General features: G+C 37.0%; 1 protein-coding gene and 1 long non-coding RNA gene across 12 annotated transcripts in view; one reads left to right on the forward strand and one right to left on the reverse strand.

Moving 5' to 3' along the window:
* The window catches only part of NOL4 (nucleolar protein 4), a 422575-nt gene that overhangs the window by 169731 nt on the left and 226735 nt on the right, over positions 1–26109 (forward strand). The window contains exon 1 of one of the 11 annotated variants that reach the window (XM_073898358.1): positions 8679–8807. The exons of the other annotated variants lie outside the window; for them this stretch is intronic. The gene's annotated coding sequence lies outside the window, so the exon portion shown is untranslated. Of the gene's footprint in view, positions 1–8678; positions 8808–26109 lie in introns of those variants that run through there. 11 annotated transcript variants of the gene reach the window in all.
* Positions 1570–23574, reverse strand: LOC141373742 (uncharacterized). The gene is made up of 4 exons (XR_012380048.1): positions 23502–23574; positions 16993–17094; positions 3457–3607; positions 1570–1641 (listed from the first exon to the last, which is right to left on the reverse strand). It is a non-coding gene; the product is annotated as an uncharacterized lncRNA (long non-coding RNA).

Below are 26109 nucleotides of genomic sequence, written 5' to 3' on the forward strand. Positions count from 1 at the left end.
AGACTAATTTGCTCTTCTTTCCCCATACAGCTAGGTCTGTAGGATTAGAGTGTTGGTGATAACACCTTATTGAATTTTTCTTATTCACCATATCTTGAAGAGCACCATTAAGATAATTTATTATCTTAATAATAAATGTTATTACTAAAACTATTGTGTGTAAGATTAATGTTTCTTTATTCAACACTAATTCAACACAAGCATCTTTCAAATATTTATTATGGGCTACTGACTAAGGCAAACACATGTGTATACTCCTAGTTCTTAATTATATTCTCTCTGAAATTTTTATATCTTATATTTAACTGACTGCTGCGTGATAATATAAAACTGCTTTTTGTTTTATAACACATCTTAGGATTTCTTTCTGTATGAAACTCAGGCCACTTAAGTCATGTCAGCCTTGTATATTCCTTCAAGTTAATTTGAAGTTCTGTTTTCTGAAGAAAAAGTACTGAATGTCTGAGAAATAAATACTTTTGCAACCTGGAATAGTCACATTGCAAGGTAGAATGTGATGTCTTTCCATCCACGTAGAACCTTTATTCTGAAGAGGTCAAGGTGTTGCCTACACATTTATCTCATTTCCACCCAGATTTTCTTTCACTAAATACTAAAACACAGAGAAGTGAAATTTCTTGTCCTGGGTCATGTAGCCTTCTTCCTTAGCCACTGACTATGTACCTTTCCTGTGTCCTGGTTTTCTCTACAGTGTGGCTCACAAGTATGTCCAGTTTCCTCCTAAACTAATGAATTAGGCCAACCAGCAAATATTGTGCATCTGCTGTTACTAGGTATTATTCTAGGTACTTGGGATAAATCAGCAAACCAAACAGAAAAAAGAAAAAAAACCTTCCCTTGTCCCCCTGGCACTTACATTTTAATGGGAGGAAGGGGATAGAATGGGGGACACAGACAATAGACATCATAAATTAATATTACCTAGCATTATGATGAGAGGAAAAATCAAAGGCAAAATAAAGTAGGAAAAAGTTAGACAGTGAGGTAGGAACATATAAATAGGTTAATGCAATTGTTGCAGAAATAAATTCCTAGCTGTGTAAAATAATGTCGATAAAAACTGGTTCAGAATTGAAAATTAAAAGCAAGGTTGTTTGGGAGGTTTTTGCACATTCAAATTGAGGAGACTTGAATTTATTAATTCAATTTAGTAAACATTTATTAGAACCATTCTGTACAAAGTACGATTCTAGTGGTTTGGAGTACAAGGGTTGATCTAGTGCATATTCTGCTCTCAAGCTGCCCAGAGTTTGAAGGACAAGATATTCTGGTTATCTTTCTCTGCATAAAAATAACACCTCAAAGTGTAATTGTTTAAAACAATAAACATTTTATTATCTTGTGATTTACTGGTTTGACAGCTTAGCTGGTAGTGCTTCTGCCTCTCCCAGTGTTGGCTAGGATTGCAGTGGTCTGAGGGCTTGATTGGCATCAGAGGTGACTCATTCACATGGATGATGCCTTGGTATGAGAGGCGGGAAGGCTCATTTCAGGTAGGACATTGCATCACTGGGACAGCTCATACTCTATGTGTCAGAGCCTCTTCACCTCTCAAATTGTTCTGCACAGGGTTTCTCCACAAGGTCCTTTCAGTAGGTAATGAGACGACTTCTCTGTTGGCTTAAAATGCAAAAGGTGAAGCTGACAAACCTTCTTAAGTGTTAAGTCCAGAACTTATACAGGGTTCCTTTCTCTGCATTCTAGTGGTTAAAAGGAGTCCCACCCAGGCCAACTCAGATTCAGGGAGAGTCTTTCACAAGGGGAAAACTGTGGGATTCACAAATCGTCTGGGGCCATTTTTGGAGATGAACAATCTCAGGAGACAGTGCTTACGATATGTGCAGGATACTGTGGAAACACTGACGAAGGGCATCTGCCAGTCTGGAGATGCTCAAGTGAGGCTTCCAAGAACAAGAGAATGCTGAGCTGGTCTTACGGGAAAAATCCGAATTAGCCAGTAAATGAGGAACAGGATATGCCAGCCAGAGAGAGAGAGAGAGAGAGAGAGAGAGAGAGAGAGAGTGTGTGTGTGTGTGTGTGTGTGTGTGAGAGTGAGTAAGAGAGAGAACATGAGGCATTATACAAGACATGGTGTCAGAGGAGAGGACGATGTGTTCTGAGAACTTCCAGTTATTCAATATGGGAATAGAGTACAGCCTCTTTAGGTAAATGCTGAGAAAGACAGCAAAAGGGGAAGACAGAGCTTTGACCCAGGGGTATTTTATAAAATGAGGACAGCACTATATCTCAAAAAGTTGCTGTGAAGATTAAATTATACCAAATATCCAGTATATATATATATATATAGTCAATATACTGGATAATTTCTAATACTTGTTTTGCCATGAAGAGGGTTTGAAATTCCCCCTGAAGCTGATGGTAAGCCAAGTATTCTGGAAGAATCATTTTGCTACATGGAATTTACAGCAGGGAATATCGTACATTTCATTATTATTATTATTTATAAATTGTGTGTTAGACATCCTTTATATCAGTGAAATTTATAATATATGCTCACTTTTTTTGAGAACTGGTTGTTAAACTTTTACCGGCACATCAAAAGTATTAAATCATTTTCCCATTTCCTGTATGTTCTGAACACTCATTCTCTACATTTCATGCATTTAACTCAATGTTTCCACCTGGATATATTCTACTATTCTATATTCCAATTCACTAATCCTCTCTACTTTTCTCTCCAACTATGATCAACAATAAAACCTATCTTAAATGCCTAATTGTAGTGCTCTTATATTTAAAATTATTGAATTTCCTTTGGATTCCCTTTTGTAAATTCCAGCTCTGACAAAATTCCCATCTCTTTTTCCACTTAATATAATAATCACAGTAATTTTAAAATTTACTTCTGATAACTCCAGTAACTGGCTATCTGTATCCTTCTATTGTGCTTTCTTATAAAATGTTTTTCCTCTCGATCCTGTTTCTTGGTAGGCCTTATAATTTTTTATTATAGATACTGTGTATGAAAAATAATAGATGGTCTTGGGAATGTTGTCTGGCTCAGGGAGAGTTTCCCTTATTTCCTTGTAGGCTGATAAGGAGACATAGATCATTTCACTCAAATCAAGGATTGAACTGATTTGATGTTGGGTCTCAGGTCTTATAACAAGCTTCCTTCCCCATCTGTTTTTCCTCAGCTGAAGGGTGTGACCTTCCAGAGGTCGGAAGGATAGTCTGGATTATTTACAAAAAACCCTGCCCCTCTGCGGGTCCATGGCCCTTCAGTCCAGAGCAGAACTAAAGCAAACACTGCTGCATTTGTTTGTTTGTTTGTTTGTTTAGAGATCTTCTGCTTATCTTCTTGGGCTTTTGCTCTCTGCAACTTATAAATAGGCAAAGGTCTCAAAAACAAAGCCACAAGTTGTGGTCCCACTTCCATGCTGCTACCCTTTCTCTGGGATCTTGACTACTCACCATCTGGCTACCCACACTGAAAAAGTGTGAAATCCATTTTATTTTCTTTACAGCGTTATGAGATTTCCAAAAGTTCTACTCTCTTCTCTGTCTCTTAACAATGTATGCTCATATTCTTGGTCTGTCTCTTCACATGAACACCAGCATTTGCCTAGAGTAAAAAAAAAAAAAAAGCTGCTTAGAGAATGTTAGTTCACAGCTCTCTGATTTCCTTCTCTCAGGGATCTTGGGCTCTCAAATCCTGGTTGCCTGCTAGCTGTCTGATGTCTTCAAACGGATTTCAGGCATATATTTTTTAAAATTAGCTTTTCTGGCTATTCTCAGTGATAGCATTGGCCCGCTCAAATCTCTTCCATTCTGGCTGCATCTACACACTCCTTTGATGATTTCATATGCCTGTACTAGGACAAAATTCTCTCCTAGGTCCTTTCATAGCATTCTGTGCATAATTTTATAATAATTATTATTCTGTTATTGTAAAGACTTGTGTATTTTTCTGTCTCTACTGCTGGACCATAAACCTGTCGAAGGCAGACTGTCTCATTTTTCTTTGAATTCCCAATATCTGGTGCATCATTGCACTGAATAAATGATTGTTTAATAAATAATTTAAAAGTGGGTGTGTGTGTATATCTGTAGATTTCGGGACTGATCAGGATGTCAATTATCTGACATAATATATCAGAATTTGTTTCTCTCTCTCTATCTCTCTCTCTCTATATATATATATATTAAAGATTTTACTTATTTATTTGACAGAGAGAGAGTACAAGGAGGGGAGCTGTAGGTGGAGGGAGAGGGAGAAACAGACTCTCAGCTGAGCAGGGAGCCCAATGTAGGGCTCGATCCCAGGGCCCTGGGATCGTGACCTAAGCAGAAGGCAGATGCTTAACTGACTGAACTACCCAGGCACCCCTATAATTAAGTTTCTTTAGCCATGTTTCACCTTAGGAAAATAAGAAGAAAATTACTTTTTCAAAGTAAAGGGAAATTACTTCTGTAGATCAACCATATATTATTTCATTTGCTGGGATAACATACTTTTAATTGACCATGAAAGTTTTGAACATTGTAAACCCATAATAATTAGTTAATAGATGTATATTTCTCTTTTGAGATATTTTAGTATTTTTATATGTTATTTATTCACTTTGTTGTGGTAGGTATTACAATCAAACAGATGATGTGAAAAATACTATTGAATACACAAACAAGAACTTTTTTGTATTTATTCTTAAATTTCTCAGTTAGAATTTTTTTTTAAAAGATTTTATTTATTTATTCATGAGAGACAGAGAGAGAGAGAGAGAGAGGCAGAGAGAGAGAAAGGCAGAGGGAGAAGCAGGCTCCCAAGGAGCAGGGAGCCCGATGCAGGACTCGATCCCAGGACTCCGGGATCATGACCTGAGCTGAAGGCAGACGCTTAACCATCTGAGCCACCCAGGCGCCCTCTTAGTTAGAATTTGACCACTCCTTCTATGAAGTCTTCCCAGATTACTTAGGAAAGAGTTAGTTGATCCCTTTTGTAGCTGCCCATGGTCCTTTGTTGCTCTTTTATGACTGTTGCCAATTTGCATTATATAGATCTGTTTAACATTAGAATTTCGACCCTGTTTCTTTCTTTTTTTTAAAAAAATAGATTTTTATTTATTTACTTATTTGACAGAGAGAGAGACAGCGAGAGAGGGAACACAAGCAGGGGGAGTGGGAGAGGGAGAAGCAGGCTTCCCGGTCGAGCAGGGAGCCTGATGCCAGGCTCAATCCCAGGACCCTGGCATCATGACCCCAGTTGAAGGCAGATGCTTAAGACTGAACCACCCAGGCGCCCCTTGACCCTGTTTCTACCACCCTTCCTATTTCCCAAGCTTGTGTCATTTTCCTCTCAAGCAGTTATAATCTACTTATATACTCACATTTTGACCCCTAACACACACACACACACACACACACACACACACACACACACAGAGAGAGAGAGAGAGAGAGAGAGAGAGAGAGAGAGAGAGAGAACATGAGTAACTCTCTTGAGAGTAGATATTTCTCTCTGTTTGGTTTACTACTATGTCTCCAGCACCTAGAACCATGCCTGGCACATAGAGTATGTGTTGAATGAATGTCTGCTTCCTACATTAGATTATGAACTCACTGAGAACAGAAACCATGATCTAAGTCTTAGTATCTTGGTGTCTAGCATCATATTTACTAAAGCAGGTGCTAAATACTTTTGTAATAAGTGATAATTCATTCTCTTGTAAAACTAAAGGGATTATGGTTCTTGTGTTCAGATAATCCTACTTATTGTAATGTGTAGCTATTGTTCAGCAAATAGTTTTTAGAATTAGTATGCAAGAAGGCTACATATTGAAAACCATTCCTTGAATATTTATCTATTTATTTACTTATTGAACTTTATAAACCCATAATAATTATATATACAGATTTTTTATTTCTCTTCTGTTATATTTTAGAATCCTTAGATATAATATATTCACTTTGCTTTATAAGATATTGAAATCATATAGATGATATATGAAAAGTACTTTTGTACATTTACTGAGTACATACCCTATAGCAGATATTGTGTTAGGAATAGGAGCAACAGAACGAATAATATTTAGTCCCTGTTTTCAAAATCCTAAATAATATCTAACATTTACATCATATTTTGTGTATGCTAGGCACTGTTTTGAGAACTTTATATATATTTATTCCTTGAATTCTTATGAGAATTCCATGATAGAAGTACTATTATTTTACCCATTTTGAAAGTGAGAAACTAAGGCACAGACAGATTAGCAATGCAGTTTGTCATTAGAATCTGTGCTCAGTGTCCCGCTAAAGTCTAGAGACTGTACCTAAGCCTTTCTACCAAAGGTAGCCTTTTAGAAAAAATGGTTCTTGACCCACACTTTGCTCCCCTTGCCAAGGGCTCCGGTATCTCAGTTCCTGAGAACTGCTTTGGGGTTCATCTTCAAAGCTGGTTTTTAGAAAAAATGCTCTTTCCTCTACTCTCCCTATCTCTGTTTCCCTAAGACAAACTTATTATTGTGGTTTAACAGACATACTGCTTATTATGTGAAAAATAGAAGATCAAAAGTCATACATAGGAGACAATCATAAAGCTCATAAATTTCTAACAGTGGGGATCTCTGGCATTCATATTATTTTAGTTGGTTATAACTTGCTTGCAAAATTCAAATTTAAGTTGTGGTACTATAGCATGACCTACTTAAATACTTTTTATTTTTTTACTAATAATATCATTTTTTAGAAGGGAGGGGAAGTGGAAAATATATAATATGATTGATCTCCAGGTAGTTAGTCTAAAGGAATAGCAGATGGTAAACATTAGCTATTAGAGCAGGAAATTATTTCTTCAACATATTTTTTTTTAGCTAAGAGATTCTTTGAAAATGAGTAATTCTGGTTGGTTGATTTTGAAAGTAAACCATATGTTGTTTACATGTTTTGGCATTTATCCAGTTTCCCTGAAGATGAGAGTGAAAATGGAAAAAAAAAAGCCTTTTACTAATTAGATAATAATGAACATAATGAAAACAGGTGCCATAACTTTTTGAAATATGAGAATGTATCTTCAGAACATGCTCTGGGAATAGGATCATGAGGGAAAAATGTTCTGTATATGCCCATGATGTGAGCACATATGTGTCTGGAGGTATAGACCAAGGCACATATTAAACAAATTTAACTGCTAGTTTTTACTATGATAGAAATTAAAAAAAAACACAAATCAAAATGAGTTTTAAAATGCCCTGCTCATTTTATGTGAACAATTCAGTGTATATGCGTGTATTATCTGCGATCTTGACATTCTAGTTAATATCTTAAAGTTTTTCACACACATTTGAGTGAGAAACAAGAAGTAACTAAACAAAGCTAGATGATTCTCCTAGAAGGCAAATAGGACACTGAATCTCTCTAACCTATAGATCCCTTACCTCTGAGTGACAGCAGCACCCATGAAGTCATGTTCTCCCTCCACCGTCTGAAGAATGGATGTAGATGATGCAGATGATGCTGCTTCAGCCACAAAGGAGAACAGTTGCCACCCAGTATGGGGGAAGGGTGATGTGGTAAGAGCTTCTCCTGATAGAAAGGGTTGAGAAATGGAAGAGGTATTGGGGAAATCAAGAGGGGCAAAAAGGACAGTTTGGGTGACTCTGTGGGTGAAAGCCTCACTCATGGTGGGGTAGGAAACTGAACGTCTGCTGCTGAAAAGGGAAAAATTTCCCTGCCCTGTGTCTTTTCCGTCTAATGGATGAGATGGACATGTTTGAATTCACAGGAATGCCTTCTGAAGAAAAATGAATATCCCAAATGGTACAAAGTTAGGACTATTAAAATGCATGATCAACTTTTAAAAATATGTAATAATGTACGTGTTAATTATTTTCCAAAAAATATAACTGCTGTGTTTGAAAATAATACGTGAAACCTGCCCTTACACAATATGACCCGATACTGGCTCTCTTCTGTGGTTGCAAAGGCACTTAAATTCCACTGGTGATTATTTTTCTAAATGATTAACGCTTATTGTGATTATTCTCCAGCTAATATATGTATGCAAAATGTGGCTGCAGGGATTTGCTTTTGTTAGCATATCCCCTCCCCCACCCTGAAACCTCAAGCCTCCAGACGTTGATGCTGGAGAGAGAAAATGGATGTGTGTGTGTGTGTGTGTGTGTGTGTGTGTGTGTATCTAACCTTCAAGTTGATACATTGGTGATGATATACAAACAAACGAAAAAAAGATAAATCTTTCCCCTTGATAATGCCCTTCTCAACACATTAATATCATTTTCGAAAAACTTAACAGTAAGCAGAATGCATTAAATTTAAGTGGGGCTAGTGTCTTGAAACTGCTATACAAAGCAGTTACAACTGGAAATTTAATATAACTGAGAATGGCACTTTTATTAAATAATTCTGTGATCTTCCAGCCATGTTCTTAATCAGTGATCTCCCTGTAGCAAAATGCATAGATAATCAAGAACTCAGTCTGTCAGTGAACTTGTTGGTGGATTAAATCCTAAAGGAAGGAGCCCATAGCCCTGGAGGAAAACTGAGTACACGTTTCCCTGAGTCTTTGAAGGCTCATCTCGGTAGTCCCACTGCTAGAATGTGCTCTGTTGTCATAGCAACACCATCTCCTGCTTCATACAGGAAAGATTAGCTCTTACTGTGCAGAGGAGAGAATTTAGGGGAAGTCAGACTAATCCCTGGGTTCACTTGGAGAGAAAGGTTGGACCTCGCCTGAGGGATGCTGTCTCTGCAATGATAGAATTGGCTGCCACAGACACTGGTATTTAAGTTGAAGAGCAGAATTCACAGTAAGTGTCAACTCCTCCAGAGTAGAATATTGATGAATGAGGTTTGTCTAAGTCTTGTTGAAGACTGTCCCATGCAGCAGTGGGATGACAGCAGGAGACTCTGATAAGACTGCCAATGTTTTCCTTGTTTAGGTGGTATTTAAAGGGTTGACCACATCAGAAACTTGAGGAAAAATTTTAGGTACTTTTGAAACATCCATCTAAAATCCTGGGAGCATGTCAAAATTAGATAAGCAAAAAAAAAAAATGTATGTTTTTGGCGCTTAATTTATTTACCCTAGATTTTTGTGAACTTAAATTTAATATTCCATAGAGAGAAAGAAAAAAAAACTCATGAAAATATTATTTCTAAGCAAGTGGGTTTCTTTAACACCAAAAGTAATAAGATTTCATTTTAGGATTGCAAATGTTTGTTTTCAATTATGTATACAGTTTGTGAAAATCCTTTTAGAAGCATGCAAGTGGTATAGTTCTTTTAAGGTCGTTAGAATATGATTTAAAAAGGTATTCTTTGGGGAAGATTAATTTATTTAGGTCTTCTCTTTGGTGCTGTTGTTCAACTTGTCAGCATAAAGTATGTGCAATGTGTAAATCTTTCAGGATTTTCTGTTGCTTGTCTAAAATGGATTTTAATCTGGGGGGCTATGTGGGTTTATTTTGTTTTTCCCCCTTGGTTTGTATGGGCACAATTCTTTCTATAATTACTAAGTAGTGCATGGATTCTAGCTTAAGAACTGGGAAACCTTGTTATGGGTTTGAAATGTTTGATATTGATATCCATTGTAGAGATATCTACTCATTGAAAATTAATTATTTCAAAGTACACTTTAATCCACATCCAAAAATAAAAAGAGTATTTCAAGCATATGTAGATTTCATGTACTATATTACTAATATGTAAACTGTGGTTTTGATGATCAGTGTGTATTACCCTGAAGAGATATATATATATATATATAGTATATATATATATTTTTAAGTATTCCTGGTGAAGATTGTATCACGCTGCATCCATCATGTTTTTCAATTGCTTTGATCATGGCCATATATTTACAATGTGTATTTAGAAACTGGGTTTTGGTTCCTATGTACAAAATCTTAGGCTACTAATGTACTACCACACTACAACTAATATTGCAGTCTATGTTAAATATAGCCAATATCATAAAAAAATATTTGTTATTTGAGGTATACTGCTTTAATTTACCAAAATGAAAGAGGTTTGGGTGTTCTTGTAAAAGGAGAGTGCAGATTACACATAGACTCCTTTTTTCTGAAACTTAATGCTAGAAGAGACCATAGGTCTTAGACCTGAAGGAACGGTTGTATTAAATGGCTACATTAAATTATTCTCTTTATATGTCAGGAAATATACACAAAACCATAAGGGTCACAATTGGCTGAATATCATTCAAGTTATAACTATGTAGAAGGCTGATGCTCTAAAGAAAATGGAGACAAAGCAGGAAGCCAGGGAGCCCCTCTCAGTAAATGACTGCAACTTATTACAACCACCTCTTTTCTATCAGTAGTTTAGGGTAGAGCCCTTAGAAATCACAAAGAGAAAGAAGCAAATCTACTATTTCTCTCCAGGCTTCCCCGCTCCCCTGTCTGAAAACAAACTGGAATAACTTATTTCTCTTCATTTATTGAGTTGGCAAAAATGAGGAAGCCAATGACCCTATTCTAAAAGAGAAACTTCGGGTTCCCTATATGATGCCAGGCTCAAAATTAACACAACAGAACTGGGGAAGGGAAAGGATGGCTAGGTAAAAATGGACAGCACTGACTGAAATCACACAATAAAGTATGTACATAGAAAACTGAATAGTAATTGAAAGCTAAGGCAGGGATTTAGCCCATTGACTACCTTAAACAAAGTTTTTCAAGAGGTAGTCCTGACCAGTTTAAAAAAATCAACAACAATGTATCATATTACTTAGAGTTTTCCATTTCCGGTCTTCTGGGCTCATTTCTTTTGTAAATACAGTAATGATTGGACTAGAGCCAAATGCTGTGAGCTGAAGACTTGTGGGGATTTATTACCTCCCTGAGGCAGTTTGGTTTGGGCTCCTACTATGTCAGGGTCTTGCTTGGTGAGGAACAAGTCATACTCCAAAGCTTAATTATCCCTGTAAAGGCATTGCTTCAGGAACCTTCGAAAGAGCAAGCTGTTCTATTCCTGAACTGGTCTCAGAGGTTTAGAATGTCTTTTGGAAAGTCCAGAGTCAGTTTAAGAATAAAAATCTTCAGGATGCCGAGGTCTTGAGGTTAGTGGGTGATCTGGAAATGGTCTGAGCTTTTACGAGGGAAACCAGAGTACAGAAAAGAGAAGGAGGAAGATCACAATAGAAGCTTCTGCTAGGGAATACTCAACAAACACACACTCGGAAGGCATTGATGCATGATTTTATAATAGTCAGTTTTCATGTGTACTAAGGATTGCTTCTAAAACTACCCAGTATGGTTGATGGTTGACATATGTATTATAGTACATATTGAAGATAAAAACATTTAGCACAAAAGATAATACTGTGATATAAATGCTTTTTGCTTTTAAAATCAAATTAAGAAGATTCAGTTTTGACTATATAAGATTCAATTCTATGACACATTGTTGGGTTAGAAAGGCCACTTTAGAGAACAGTAATACAGCAATGATTCCTCCTCTCTTAAAATTTTGAGACTTATGCTTATGTTAAAACCTCCTTATATTCTTTAAGTTTGACTTTATATGTCTCAGGACAAATATGTAACATGCTAAATTTATCTGTCTTCTTAGGATTGCATGTAAGCAAATGTGTAGCGTCGTGTATGGGAAGATGGCCGGAACAGTTGTTGAAATTAGGTTATATGTAGAAAGACCAGAATGTTAGTTGGGGCTATGTACTTTTGGTGATAGACACTTTTAAAGGCAGATGGAAGCCAATGGGCATTTCTGAGCCAGGAGTGAGAAATAGGAGCAGGGCTCTGTGAAAAGGTATCCTACAAATGTAGAGAGGAAAAATAGATGGTATGGGCAAGGGTTAAAGGAAGGCTATTAGGACTGAAAACCTAAACTAACATAGAAAAACTGAGAATTAAAGGTAGGGAATAGATGAGAAAGCAGTCATAGCCATATACTCTAAAGAATTTCACGTGTTAATTTATTCAACCAAGGTTTAACTTGGCCACTGCCAAGATGGATGCTAAGAATTACAGAGCAAAATGCATATGTTCAGGCGTTCATAAAAACACTTGGTCTGGTGGAAATGACTGAGAGATAGAAAATCAAAATATTTTGTGGTAAGAAGTGTGGTAAAACAAGCACAGGGGATAGACTTGGCCAATGACTGGATAGCGTTAAAGAACTTTCAAACTTGGAAACCCATGGGTGCCATTACTAGACATAAGGAAAGTCAATAGGAAGAGGGGTTTTGTGAGGAGATGTAAGGAAAGAAGTGACAGTAATGGAGACAGCAATGAATTTTGATTTGGGGCATCCTGTTTGATCTGTAAGCCTTAAAAAACAAATACTGCATTTAATTATAAGAGTTAATTTACCCATATTAGTGTGTTTGTTTATTTATTTGAGAGAAAGACTGAGAGAGAGAGAGCAGGGGCAGGGGCAGAGGGAGAGGGAGAGAGAATCTTAAGCACGCTCCACCCCCAGTGCAGTGAAGCCTGATATAGGGCTTGATCTCACGACCCTGAGATCATGACCTGAGCCTAAATCAAGAGTTGGATGCTTAACTGACTGAGCCACCCAGGCGCCCTATGATGTATTTTATTTTAGACTGTCAGGCCCCAATAATGAAAGTAAACTTCTTTGGGGTCATACCAAATGGTTGAGCTTCAAAATGAAAACACATACCAAGTTTTTGCATACTCTAATTGCTATATACAACTATTAAAGAGGAAACAAGATAGAGTAGTAAAATAAATGCGAAAGATGCCATGAAATGCACTGACAGTCTAAAATTTAATAATTTTTATCTTTGCATTCTGCTCTTGGCATTAACATAAGATTAAAAATAAGTTTAACACAAAGGAAAAAAATATATTCAGCTGACCTTTTGAGAAAACCACTTTTGGTAGAACTTACCCATTGAACTAGGGTCAGAAGTATTTTATCATCCTTTTTATCTGGATAATGGCATAATTTTCATCACAGTGGTTGTGAAGTGATAATAATTATAGTAATTACAAGAACAACCTCAACAATTAAGAATTTTTGGCACTTTACAGTTTATAATTGTTTGGGAAATAAAAATGACCCTGCCTAAAAAAGACCCCTCTGTACCTGTATAGAAGAAAGAGAGAAAACACAATTTATTATAGTGTACGGATGCATTGTGACATCAAAGTGACTACAGGGTCTGTACAGAATCTCGCACATATTTATACAGTAAAGTAAAGAACAATTACAATTCCTCTAGCTTCTTGAGAGATAAATAGGTGTACCTGATTGTCTCCTATTTCTCTTGTGAGGGAAAGCTAATTCTGAGCTAATTCTGGAGGCTCATATTTACAGTTTGAAGGGTCAGAAGTGCTAAACTTGCATTGGAAAATCAAAAGGTTGGTCCTGCTACACCTGAATATTTTCAAGAAGACACCATAAAGGGGATGGTAGGGAAGCAACTGCCTGTCCCCTCAAAGAAAAATCCGTCCACTTATCCTTACACGATTTACCTTTTTATACACATTATCTCATTTAATTATCACAATACTGTCAGACACATTACCATTGTGTCCCAGTTTTATGAATAAGAAAACTGATGCTTGGAAAGGTCAGGGAATATTTTTAAAGTCAGAGAACTAACAGCAGGAGATTATCCAGCTCACTCTTTATCTCACATTCTCATTTCTTAAATGAGGTATTGGAGAAACTCATTTTTGGATGCTACATGGAGAGGTAATGATAAGGAAACAATCATTTTTATTGTTCTTGTCTTAGGTATGTATGAACACTTATGCTGCATGTTACAAATATGCAGGCCATTGGATAGAGTCTGGTCCAATTTTTCTGTGTAATAACTATTTCATGGAATTGTTTTGGGAATTAAAAGAGATAAGTAATGTAAAGAAACTTGGACTGCACTAGGTGCTTAATAACTGAGAACAGTCACAGAAACTTATTCTACTCCAGGAAGAGGAGAATGATGAAGGCAATTGAGCTTTATTTATTTTTTTTAATTTTTAAGATTTTATTTATTTATTTTAGAGAGAGAGAGAGAGCAGGGGGAGGAGCAGACAGAGAGGGACAAGCAAACTCCCCACTAAGTGGGGAGCCTGATGTGGCTCTCAGTCTCACTACCCTGAGATCATGACCTCAGCCGAAATCAAGAGTCGGGTGCTGAACCAACTGAGCCACCGAAGTGCCCTTGCAATTGGGGCTTTAGTAACAAGAATGCTGTCCTGAGATTCAGAAAATTATTCATCCATCCATCCATTCAATCCTTCATTCATCATTCATTCAACAAGCATTTAAAACCCTTAGATGAAATCAGAGAGGGAGATAAACCATAAGAGACTCTTAACTGTAGGGAACAAACAGAGGGTTGCTGGAGGAGAGGGGCATGGGGAGATCAGGTAACTGGGAGATGGACATTAAGGAGGGCACGTGATGTAATGAGCAATGGGTGTTATTCAACTGATGAATCACTGAACTCTACCTCTGAAACTAATAATACACTATATGTTAATTAATTGAATTTAAATAAATAAAATAAAACGAATAATAAAACCCTTACCCTGGGACTCCTTCTGCATAGACACAATGTAGGAAAATGAAGAAAACCAGAAGCTACCCCTCCCCTCAAAGATAATGTTAAACTCTTCCTTGTTATGGACCAGGTATGGAGTTAAATACTCTGCAAACATTAACTCATTTAATTGTATCAATTATCCTGTAATGTAAATGCTATCCCTGCCCCTATTGTTTCTATGGGGAAGGTAAGGTTCTGAGAGTGTCCAAACCACCTGACTTATAAGTGACAGACCTGGGTTTGAATCTATGTTTTTCTAGCCACAGCACCCATTCTCTAAACCACAGTGTTATTCCTCCTGTTGCACATGTGTGAAAAGTGCTATTGGGAAGGTTAGTATGTGATACAGAGTGGTCACAAAGGATAGTGGTGACAGCGTGGGGGTGGTCACATGGGGAGGTCTTAGCAGATACAATTTTCCTTTAGCAGATACAATTTCTCTGTACAATAACTATTTCATGGAATTGTTTTGGGAATTAAGGGAGGTAACCAGAAAAAATTTGCAGGGCACTAGGTGCTAATATATGTTAGCAGCCACTTACTATCACTCAGCTACCATGTTAAGTCTCAGTTACTGCTCAGACTTACTCTCCCTTTCTCTTTCTCTTTCTTTCTTATGTCTCTGATTGTCTGTTTCATAGACAATCTGCGAATATGCATGCTATCTCTCCTTCACTTTGCCTAACAGTTTGGGAGGTGATTAATGGTTCACAGAAAACTTTCCCAGCATTTGATCTCCCATGTGTATCCGTTAGGGTTCCTAACAACTGGGATAGGCAATGGTGGACATATTTCTCTAAATACCACCATGTTTTCAATCTCAATTTTTTCTTTGTTTTTTGTTGTTGTTGTTGTTTTGTGTTTTGTTTGGTTTTTTGTTTATTTGTTTAGAGAAGGGGGTTGGTGGGAGGAATGTCTTAAGAGTTTTTCATTTTTGCAAGTAAGATGCCATTACTGGCTGGGGAGCTTGCCTCCTTCTGCATGCAGCCTTCATTTATAGGTTTTACTGAATGTGTAGTAGAGAAGGGTAAGAAAATTAGCGCCAGAGAAAGGAAAGGTCAGCATTTATAATCAGGTTTTCAGAGGAGTCAGTGGCTCAATATCTGAGTCAAAACATCAAAATATACTAAAGGATATTCAAACTTTGTAACCTGTAGAAAAAAGGTTTTCACACATGTATGAATGTGTGAAATGCATGTATATGTATTATATTGCAGCCTTTTAAATCACGTGCAGAAATTCACGCAATGGGAAACTCTCTGAAGGCTATTACTTTATCTGTGAAGAATCACTTATATCTCATACCTTTTAGTAAAAGCTAATGATATGATTATAAAGTTTAGCCCTGTATAATAAGTATTAAGAACAGCAATTCACATAACAATATGGCGAATCCAGTGATTTGTGGAACAAACCTAAGGTAGATTTTAAAAGGAAAATGAGAAATTAACTTTGACACTGCCTGTACCTTCCAACCTTTCTAATAATGGTCACCCCAATTAGTAAAAAAATGGGAAAAAAAGGAAAGAAAGAAAGAAAGAAAAATCACATATAACACTTTTCTAATGCTTAGAAAGAAGCTTAGAAATTTAGAAAATCCCAGAAGCCATGACGTTATTAGAGAATGCTACACATGGGTATCTTCTCTCTAGAAATTGCTTTAAGCGAGTAGGGAATTTAAGGGTGATAACCAAGTTTGTTTGTTTGTTTTCTTTGGTAGCTAATAAGTTTCCAAGGGATGACTCTCCCCATATCAAGAAGGAGACATGGGCTTCTCTTAACTCCTGCCAAATAGAGGATATCATGGATCTTCTTAGCCTTTAGTTCTTTCCTCTGGTTGCCATTCTACACAGTGGGGAGTGGGGGGCAAGAAAAGGCCCAAGAATGTGACTTTTCTTTTCTGCTCATTTTTTTGTTACAAATTTTCACAGCATTTTTTTCACGTTCTCTTAAGATTTCTTTAGAGCTTAAAAGCTGTTAATTTAGCATTGTTTCTTCTCAACCCCAAGACTTGGCTTTCTTAGTGGCCCATCCTCTCTTAAAACAAATACCATAGTTTTTAACTGGTCAATAGAAAAAGCAGTACTGGGACTAACATGATATCATTAGTAACTTTCTCATTTTAAATATCTTAAGTATTATTTTTTTTAGAAATAGTCCACTGCAAGCAAATTATATGTTATTGGACCTGTGGTATAAAATTAAGTTTATAATCTGGCAAATATTTGCATTATGCTTTCTCTATCCTAGAATATCTTTGGTTATCAGATAAAATTATCTTCAGTGTGGTAGGTGACCTTTGTCAACTTAACATGCATGTTCTTTGCACTCATCGCTAACCTTCTAGAGACTAAGTGAATCTCTTACTGATTTTACCAGACCAGGGGAAAAGTTTGGGAGGGTAATTAAAATATAAAATATACTTCTGACAAACGTACCTGAACAATTTTGGCTCAGAACTACCTCAAATTCTCGGTTGTATCACTGTCACAGTGCATGTTTCACATGGGTCCTATTTGTTGTTTATCTACCCCGGAGACCTAAGTTAGAGATACAATAAAATTCCATTAACTGATGCAATGTGTTCATTTGTCATTGCCCTGCAGCATTAGGAAGTGGGAAGTTCACAGACTTTGGCATAACACATATTTCCTTGGAATCTTAGCCCTGTACCTCCACTGTAGTTCCCTCATCTATCTACTGAAGGGCTGAGAACCTGCCTTGCATATTGCTTTATTTCAAAGTTCAGTGGATAAAGTAATAAAATGTATTAATAAAATATTACACATTTGTTTTAAATATATATTCATGTTTAAAACATTTAGACTTCCTAGAATCACTTCCATCGCCAATATATTATTAATAAAATATTACATATTCATGAGAAAAAGTTTTTAAAGTACAGAAATGTATGAAGAAGGAAGGGTCCCCTATTTCCTACTTCCAGTCTGCTGTACTCCCAATAGACCGTTACTGTTAACAGTTTGGTATGTATTTTTTTCCAGAAAAGATAGATAAATGATAGCTTCTTCAATAGATAGATACCCTTTAAAAAATGGTCACCAAGATTTTGAATATAGGTTTCGTTTTTATCATTTTGAATCAGTTGTTGGAAAGGACATTTTGCCAATGATTTGCTGAAGTTGTCATAGTTATTATGTTGTTTTTATACTAGCTGTTTTATACTAGCCAGTACTATAAAAGGCATAACATTTACAGACTAAAAGAAAAGTAGAATGGGATTGACCACACAACTTATCTTTTGGGAACCATTGATTATTTGTGGCAGGATCTCTTCAGGAATGACAATTAAATACACATCTTAACATTAAAAATACAGAAATGGATGCTAAGCCAAATTAAAAACTAGCTCTTAGAATATTGGTCTGCAAATGTCTGCAGAGCTTAAATGTGTAAATTAGAGATTCACTGGAGTCTGCTAGCCAAAAGTGAAAACGAAAGTGCTTACAGCTCGCTAATTAATGCTGCATGTCCAATTTGATTGCAGAAAAAAAGAGCCACAGAGGCCTATGGGAAAAAGCAGTGGCCTGGGAGTCAAGAGAACTGAGTCCCCTTCTATTCTGCTACTCAGTACAGGACCATCCTCCAACAAGTCTGTCCTTTGTCCTCAGTGTAGCCATTTAAAAATGGGGGTCAGATTCACCACTCTGTTAACTTCTCAGAATTGGCAATAAAATGGGGGGAAAAAAACAGAGATCAAGTTCCAGAAAAACCATGATCCAACTATAATTTATTGCTGAATTGTTGATGTTCTGGTGGCTGGATTGTTTAAACATGTTACCAATTTTTAATGAGTTTCTACCAGGTCAGGCTCTTCAGGGAGCAGTTAGTGGACCTCACAATGGTTACTGGTCCATGACAAGATAAATGCATGATTTGAAACAGCAATTTCATGTCTGTAGAATTTAATAATATATAAATCGGCTTGTATTTGTATGTTCTGTTTCAAGCTTTGTTTGTTTTCACACACTATTTATCCATGACAGAGTGGAAATTAAAAGATCGATTCTTCATCACAGATACTTTGAGCAGCACTGTTCTTGGGAATTGGAGCTGTGCTGGATTAAACAAAGGGCAAAAATCGACCTAATCCCTGTTCTCTCTGAGTTTGAGGTCCTGGGAGAGACCCAGATATTAATCAAATAACCATATCGAAGTGATTGTGTTATTCAAGGTGAAATAAGTGCTTCTTCTCAACCACTTTCCTCCTGTCTCGTGTTTCCCCCTCCCCTTTCTCCCCTTCCCCTCTCCTGTCTTCCCCCTCTTCACCCATTCACCCCTTGTCTCCCTTTCCCTGCTATGACTCACTCTCCCTACCTGTCCTCTTAATCTTTCATTTGTTTTCACCTACACTGCTTTTTTTGAGAAATTTTATCAATTTACACAATAGAATAAATAATTACCTTGATTTTAATCATGGTCAACAAACAGAGCTCTTCAAATATTCCAATTTGGGTGGAGTATATATATTTTCTTTGATTACTAAAGAATATGTGCCTACATCCCGTGTGTTTCTTCCTCTCTCCTTTCCTTCCTTCCTTTTGTTCATTTCAATTTATTTCAATTATTTAGATTTATTTATAATTTGTTAAGCCTCTCGTATGTGGCAAGCTTGATGCTTTTCACCCTACTATATCCCTGCTTCCCATTCCCTGTTCCTATCCCTAAAATGAAAAATAAGCAAAAGTAATTAGGACTGGAATTCAGGAATCTGTGAATATTTAACCTGAGCACGTGCAATCTTAGGATGCATTCTTGCATGTACCCTTTAAAAAAAGAGCTAATGTTAAGAAGTTGAAATTCAAAGCTTCTATTATTAAGAATATAAAGGGCCTTCTGGGTGGCTCATTTTGTTAAGCCTCTGACTCTTGGTTTCAGCTCAGGTCATGATCTTGAAGGTCCTGAGATCAGAGAGCCCTGAGTCAGACTCCCTGCTTGGGTGGGGGGTCTGTTTGAAGATTCTCTCCCTCTGCCCCTCCCCCCATGTGTGTGCACATGCTCTCTCTCTCTCAATGTCTCTCTCAAATAAATAAATCTTAAAAAAAAAGAACATAAATACAGTTGGAATGATTCCTTTCCAAATGCCGGAAAATGTGGGCAAACTAGAATCTCACTTAAGCCATTGCTTTCCTTTGCCTTTAAGATAAGATTCTTACTATAAAAAGGAGAAAATAGTTTTTTTCCTGAGGCATGAAATCACTTAATCGTAGTACATTTTGCAGTATTTAATAACAGTTGTAAATAATAGCTGAGGTGATTTGTATGTGAATAAATGTGAAATTTTGTCCTGGTTTCATCCCTTAACTTATTTTCAGTTATTTTGTCACTATTTACTACTGCAAATTGATTAATATACTTTGGTGGTTATAGGAAAAAGGCACATTTTGAGTAAGAATATATTTAGAGTAAGATGAAAAATTTCCATGTCTTGGTTCAGTATAGTCTAGAAAATAATGCTCAATCCATATCTGCAAAGCATCTAAGCATTTTGTCAGAAAAATAGAGGATAGTATCTTATACAAACTACTTGTATGCCTCCAGAGATGATACATACCACATATTTTTCATGACTGGTGTTTGCAGCATCGCTAAAAGAATTGGATGACATGAGATCATCTCCTAGAGAGGTATGTGGGTGAGGGAAAAGGACAGTGGCTCTGGAGTCAGCTGCCCTGATTGTGAATCAGGCCTTGGCATCTGTGGTACCTTAATGGAAGTCATTCGATCAAGATCCCAGAATATGCCTCTATGATTTTAGATTAGCTGGGTCTGCTTTGAGCATTAAATATAATGAAATAAGTACCCAGCATATAATATTAAATTATTTTTAATGGCAGTCAGTCAGCACTAATTAAGCAGTACACTTTTTTGCATCAGTTACTTCAAATAATGAGGGCAGAAGGGAAGTGTTGGTGTTTGTAAGAATGATGTCACAGGGGTGCCTGGGTGGCTCAGTTGGTTAAGCAACTGCCTTCGGCTCAGGTCATGATCCTGGAGTCCCGGGATCGAGTCCCGCATCGGGCTCCCTGCTCAGCAGGGAGTCTGCTTCTCCCTCTGACCCTCTTCCCTCTCGTGCTCTCTATCTCTCATTCTCCCTCTCAAATAAATAAATAAAAATCTTTAAAAAAAAAAAAAAAGAATGATGTCACAGTAAGGGAGACAGCAATTTAAAGAACCCAAGAATAGGAAGTGTAGAACAGACAGGCCATGAATTAGCCTTGGCCTCATTGAATTATACATAGGGTTATCACACAATTTATCATCCAAACCAAACATATTTGGAGTCAGAGGGGGCACAGTTAATAATTATGCTGTCACCAAGACATAGTCCCTCTGTTATATAGCTTTTCTCTGTGTCTGTCTGTCCCTTGACTCTGGCTTTCTCTGATGAATTTGACTTGCTCATGGCCCCTGTAACTCCTTCTGCCCAATGCTCCCTCATGGTTCTTACTTTAGCTGCAGTTACTAACCAAGGTAGGAGTTTGGGCTTCTGAGATTTTTATTATGGTAAAAAATAGCTGAGGTGATTTGTATGTGATTATGTTATTCAAAGTGAAGTAAGTGCTTCTCCTCAAGCACTTTCCTCCAGTCTTCTGTTCTCTCCCTCTCTCCCCACCCCCGCCTATCATACAATTATTTGGAAGTCATGTTAAAATGCAAATTCTGATAGACGTAGGTCTGCAGTAAGGCCTGAGATTTGATAGTTTTAACAAGTTCACAGGTGATTTTGATGCTGCTCATCATTAGCCTACATGTTGAAGAGAAAGGTATTAGTTTAAATTCCAAGAGATAGAATCTTTTTGAGCTAATATGCCTTTCTGGTTTGACCTCAGTGATTGTGGCTTTGACTTTTTATGGTGTGATGATCCTTTGGTCAGGTGCCTAGCTTGGCAGTTTGGGCCTGGGAAGGTCATATGGCTACCAAGGCAGTAGGCAGGTTAATTTGTTCTAGAAGGGAGTACAGGGAGGAGATCCATACACTAAAATGATATGTTCAATGTAAATTAGTTGTCCTGTTTCTTTTCATGGAGAGCCACTGAGGAAGGAGCTTGAAAAGGTGCCATCGGCACTTGGACACCCCTCTAAACCAGGCCAGTCACATCACAGTAAATGTTTCCTCTTTGCTAAAGCCGAGAAACAATAGCTTTCAAACCAGGATCTACTGCGCTTTATCCAAAGAAAGAGTTTATGGATGGCCATGGTTGTGTTACTTTAGTATAGCAGCATGAGACGTGGGGGGCAAGGGGGTGTATTTTTGGGAGCTCTTGGCTAATTAGAAATAATCACACTGTAAGAGCTCTTATCTTGGTATTATTCAGAGAGTTTAAATTGATATAGTCAGTACAGAAACTTAGAGAAATTAGTTTTTTAATGGTCAACCAACATAGATTTTATAATTTTGATTTGAGGGTAATTCAATGATTTGTTATGATAGAAACAGTAGTAATGAAAAGGAGCACATATATCACTAATATAAAAAATATTCATTACCTGGGAATCCTTTTTTTATGATTTTATTTATTTATTTAAAAAGAGAATGAGAGTGTGAGTTGGGGTTAGGGACAGAGGAGTGGGGAGAGGGAGGGGGAAAAGAATCTCAAGCAGATTCCCTGCTGAGAACAGAACCTGCTGTGTGGTCCATCTCACGACCCTGAAAACACGACCTGAGCCAAAATCAAGAGTCAGACGCTCAACCAACTGAGCCACCCAGGCACCCTTCATTACCAGGGAATCCTTTAAATTCTTAAGTTGTTTTTTATTTTTTATTTTTAAACCCCTGCTGACATTACCTCTTGCCAATCCTTTTACTACAAAAAATAAAACATCAGCAAAAAACAAAATGTTTTCTCCTCTTCCATTGACTTTTTAAGAAACATTATATTTCTACTTGTGACTTGCTAAATACACTACTTTATACAAAGGAGTATTAAAGCAAGGTCCACACTCTCCATGAATATTTGGAAAAATATGACAAACGTGAAAAGTTAGTGTATAATATAAAAAATTTTGAACTGTGAAAACCAAGGCTTTAGAAAATAAGATCAATGTAAGTGGTGTTCCTCGGATGTTGGTAGAGATGGATCTGTGAGAGCCTGTGCTCTAGAAGGAGGATTTGGGGCAAGATGGCTGCCCTGATGTTGCCCAGGCTGCTCAATGAGAGTCTACCTAACTCCTCGGCCATCCATGATTTGAAAGTTTGCTTGGTTTCAAACTAGATGATGACTTTGAGAACTTTCATGGTTCTCTTGAACCATAATCCTCCTTTTCCCCCAAATCAGTGCTAGCACTAACTACTGGTCATTTAATTTGGGATTAACAAAATTAAAAATTTTAAAGATTTTATTTATTTATTTCAGAGAGAGAGTACACAACCGTTGAGGAAACAGGCTGAGGGAGAGGGAGAAGCACACTCCCCACTGAGTAGGGAGCCTGATGTGGGGCTCAATCCCAGGACCCTGAGATCATGACCTGAGCCAAAGGCAGACAGATGCTTAACCAACTGAGCCACCCAGGCACCCCAACAAAATGAAATATTTAAATTGACTCAAGTATACAGAATTTGAGAAATGTAAAATGTGGAAACAACTCTTCTATATTTACTGTTTGCAATTAATACAACAAAAGCAAGTACTATTTCTGTTACTGAAGATGTTTCACCATTTTATCCCTGGGCAGTAACAAATATCTGAATGCTATGTGGACTCATGATGTGTAGTCTAGGATTCTGCTTTTTTTTTTTTTAGGATTCTGCTATTATTAAGACATTTTATTATAAAAGTACCTGGTTTATAGTTTACTCTCTACTTTGCAAACACAGTGCTTCCTATTTTTTACAGAGCACTTTATTTTAGATTTGGGCAAGTAGTTCTTTCTCCCCTATTTCCTTACAGTCCTTTCAACCTGGCACCTGGAAGTCTATACACACCTTGTGCACTTACTGAATACTCGTATATAGAGATGAAGCCATCCACAGTCATTCAGATTTCACATCCTCTTCCATGAATGTAGCTGTTGGTCCTTGACTACCTCTCACCTAGGCTCTGCTGATATGGCGTGTTGGAAGAGAAGGATGTGGGAATGTCAGTGGTATTAGAGTTTTATCCTTTCGGGATGACCACATGACCCCTGGCTTCTTTGTGCTTCAAATAGATTTTAACTGTGGCCTATGGGTAACCCCTTTATTGATCTTTTTTATATTGAGGTATAATTGATACATAACATTTTGCTAATTTCAGGTGTACAACATAATGATTTGATATATGTGTATATTGTAAAATAGTCACTATGATAAGTCTAGTTAATATCTGTTGCCAAACATAGTTACAAATTATTTTTTCTTGTGATGAGATGAAATCACTTTTCAAATAGAAAAGTAACAAATGTGTTACTATTCTCTTTCAAGAGTAGGATTAATTTTCTGTATCCTCCAAATACTGATGTTAATGTTGGTTTTCTTTTATCTCATATTTCATAAATTGTTATTTTTTCTCCTACTTATTTAAAGCTTTAACCAATTTCCTAAAATGATATAATTTGATGCCATTCAGCCCTGAATGTCAAATACAGTTGTATTTGGTTATAAATATCATGTAATTGGTCAGCCTGTACTTATAATCATGGCAGTATTGAAAGTTCATCTGCCTTTATAAAAACATCATAGCTGCTCAGCTTATGCTAATTGCATGAAGGATAGGCAGAAGGTCTTTGTTACAGTGAGTGGAAGGTGGTAGTAGACTATTCATTGTGATCCCTGATTTTATGAAGTACTGCAAAATGGGTAACCTCAGATGACACTTTTCAATTTAGTGACTCTAAAAGCTTCCTAAGTCCAAAGTTAACTTGTTTTTCCCCCCACATAGGATATTATTTGTCTTTTTCAGGCTCTTCTCTTCATAATACCTAGTTAGGTGTTTCCTGCTAAGCTGTAGCCATACAATTTAGACAGAAATTTAGTCTAGAATTAAGGAGCCAGTTTTTAATCCTTTATTTGTCACTATCAATCTGACTTGAGCAAGTTCTTCATTTTATCTTTATCAAGCTCTTTAAATGAGGAAAACTGATAGTGTTATTTTATTCATAGATCTGTTTTAAATTTTGTAAAGGTAATGACTACCAAAATGATTTGTATAATTAAAATGTGTAATGATTCAACTCGATGATATTATTCAGATGAATCTAGAATAATATAGTCTTTGTTAGAAAGATGCTAGTACTTTGACAAGTGTCTAAATAATGCTTTATAAATTGGCACCAAAACTCTTACTTGCTTAGAATCCTTTAAGATGGCCAATAAATTCTTTTAATACCAATGTTACCGAAGATGATGGATTTTAACACCAGAGGTAGATAAAGTAAAGAGAGTTTGGTGGAGATCTCCTGGATATCAAATAATGAATTGACATTAGCAAAGGGGAAAAAATCACAAAGCATTGGCTATAATAACATCAAAGATGATAGAAAACAGAAGTCTTGAAGCCAGAACAAGGTGAATTGTATCAATTGCGATCCAATCTAGAAAATGGAGTTCCATTCCATGTAATTCATTAGAAAAACTCAATACCAGGAACTATTTACAATGGTGTTAGAAGAGCTGAAAGGCTAAACTGAAGATAGTAAAGCAATACAGGAATTAATAACAGAAGGAAGCCACTGCTACAGCTGGAGGTGGAAAAGTCGGGGAGGAGTTGGTGTTAGTAGAACTCAAGAACCCAAGAGCCAGAGCTGCCCACCTGGTTGTGTGAGATTCATGGAAGATGCTTCCTGGCAGGGGCTGGGATATGGGGAGGAAGCATCCTGAGCTGGAGCCCCAAATCAGAGGGGGTGTGTGTAAAGTGGGGGTAGGGATACCCACCTATTTTCACTTTCTCCCATCCTCAGTCTTTGCCAGCATCTCCCATCATTTGAACTAAGCCATAAGACAATAGGCAAAGAAATCTGGGAAATGGTTTGCAAAGAAATGGAGAATAGATCAAACCAGCAAATACCAAAGTGTTAGATGGAATGTGTGTGGAAGCCTTTCATAAGCTATTTTAGGATTTGTTTGTTTTTTAGGTCTAAGAAGTTCTGAGTGTTGGGGATCTCATCCCTGTTGGGGATGAGATCTTCAGCTTCCTTGTTGAGTAGTCCTGGCTCACCTACTGCAGTAGGGAGAGGAACTTCTGGGAGAAGGAAGGCTTAGGAGAAAACATCATGGAGCATGCTCTCTAATCTAATCGTTAGCCTCTACATTACTCTAAAAACATGGACATTAAATAGGTCTAGTATGACTGCAAGATTTCTCCCTCTACACATACCCCCCAAATACAATACACTTCTTTACCTGCTTGCTAATGGCTGAAAATACCAAGAGTAAAAGCCTTTCATTCCACAATTAGAAATAAGATGTTTAAATTACAAGTGCCTAGCTGAAGTAACATTTTTTTCTGTGGGGAAATTTCAAAGGTCAATCAATCAATCAGTCAATCTCTTCCTTAGTAAAATCACTTACATCTGAGCCAGTGTGCACACAAATAGCTAGAAGATTGGTCATTAAG

The sequence above is a fragment of the Callorhinus ursinus genome, unplaced genomic scaffold, assembly GCF_003265705.2.
Source record: "Callorhinus ursinus isolate GAN/ISIS: 27379988/994484 unplaced genomic scaffold, GSC_fseal_2.0 scaffold11, whole genome shotgun sequence".
NCBI lineage: Eukaryota > Metazoa > Chordata > Mammalia > Carnivora > Otariidae > Callorhinus > Callorhinus ursinus.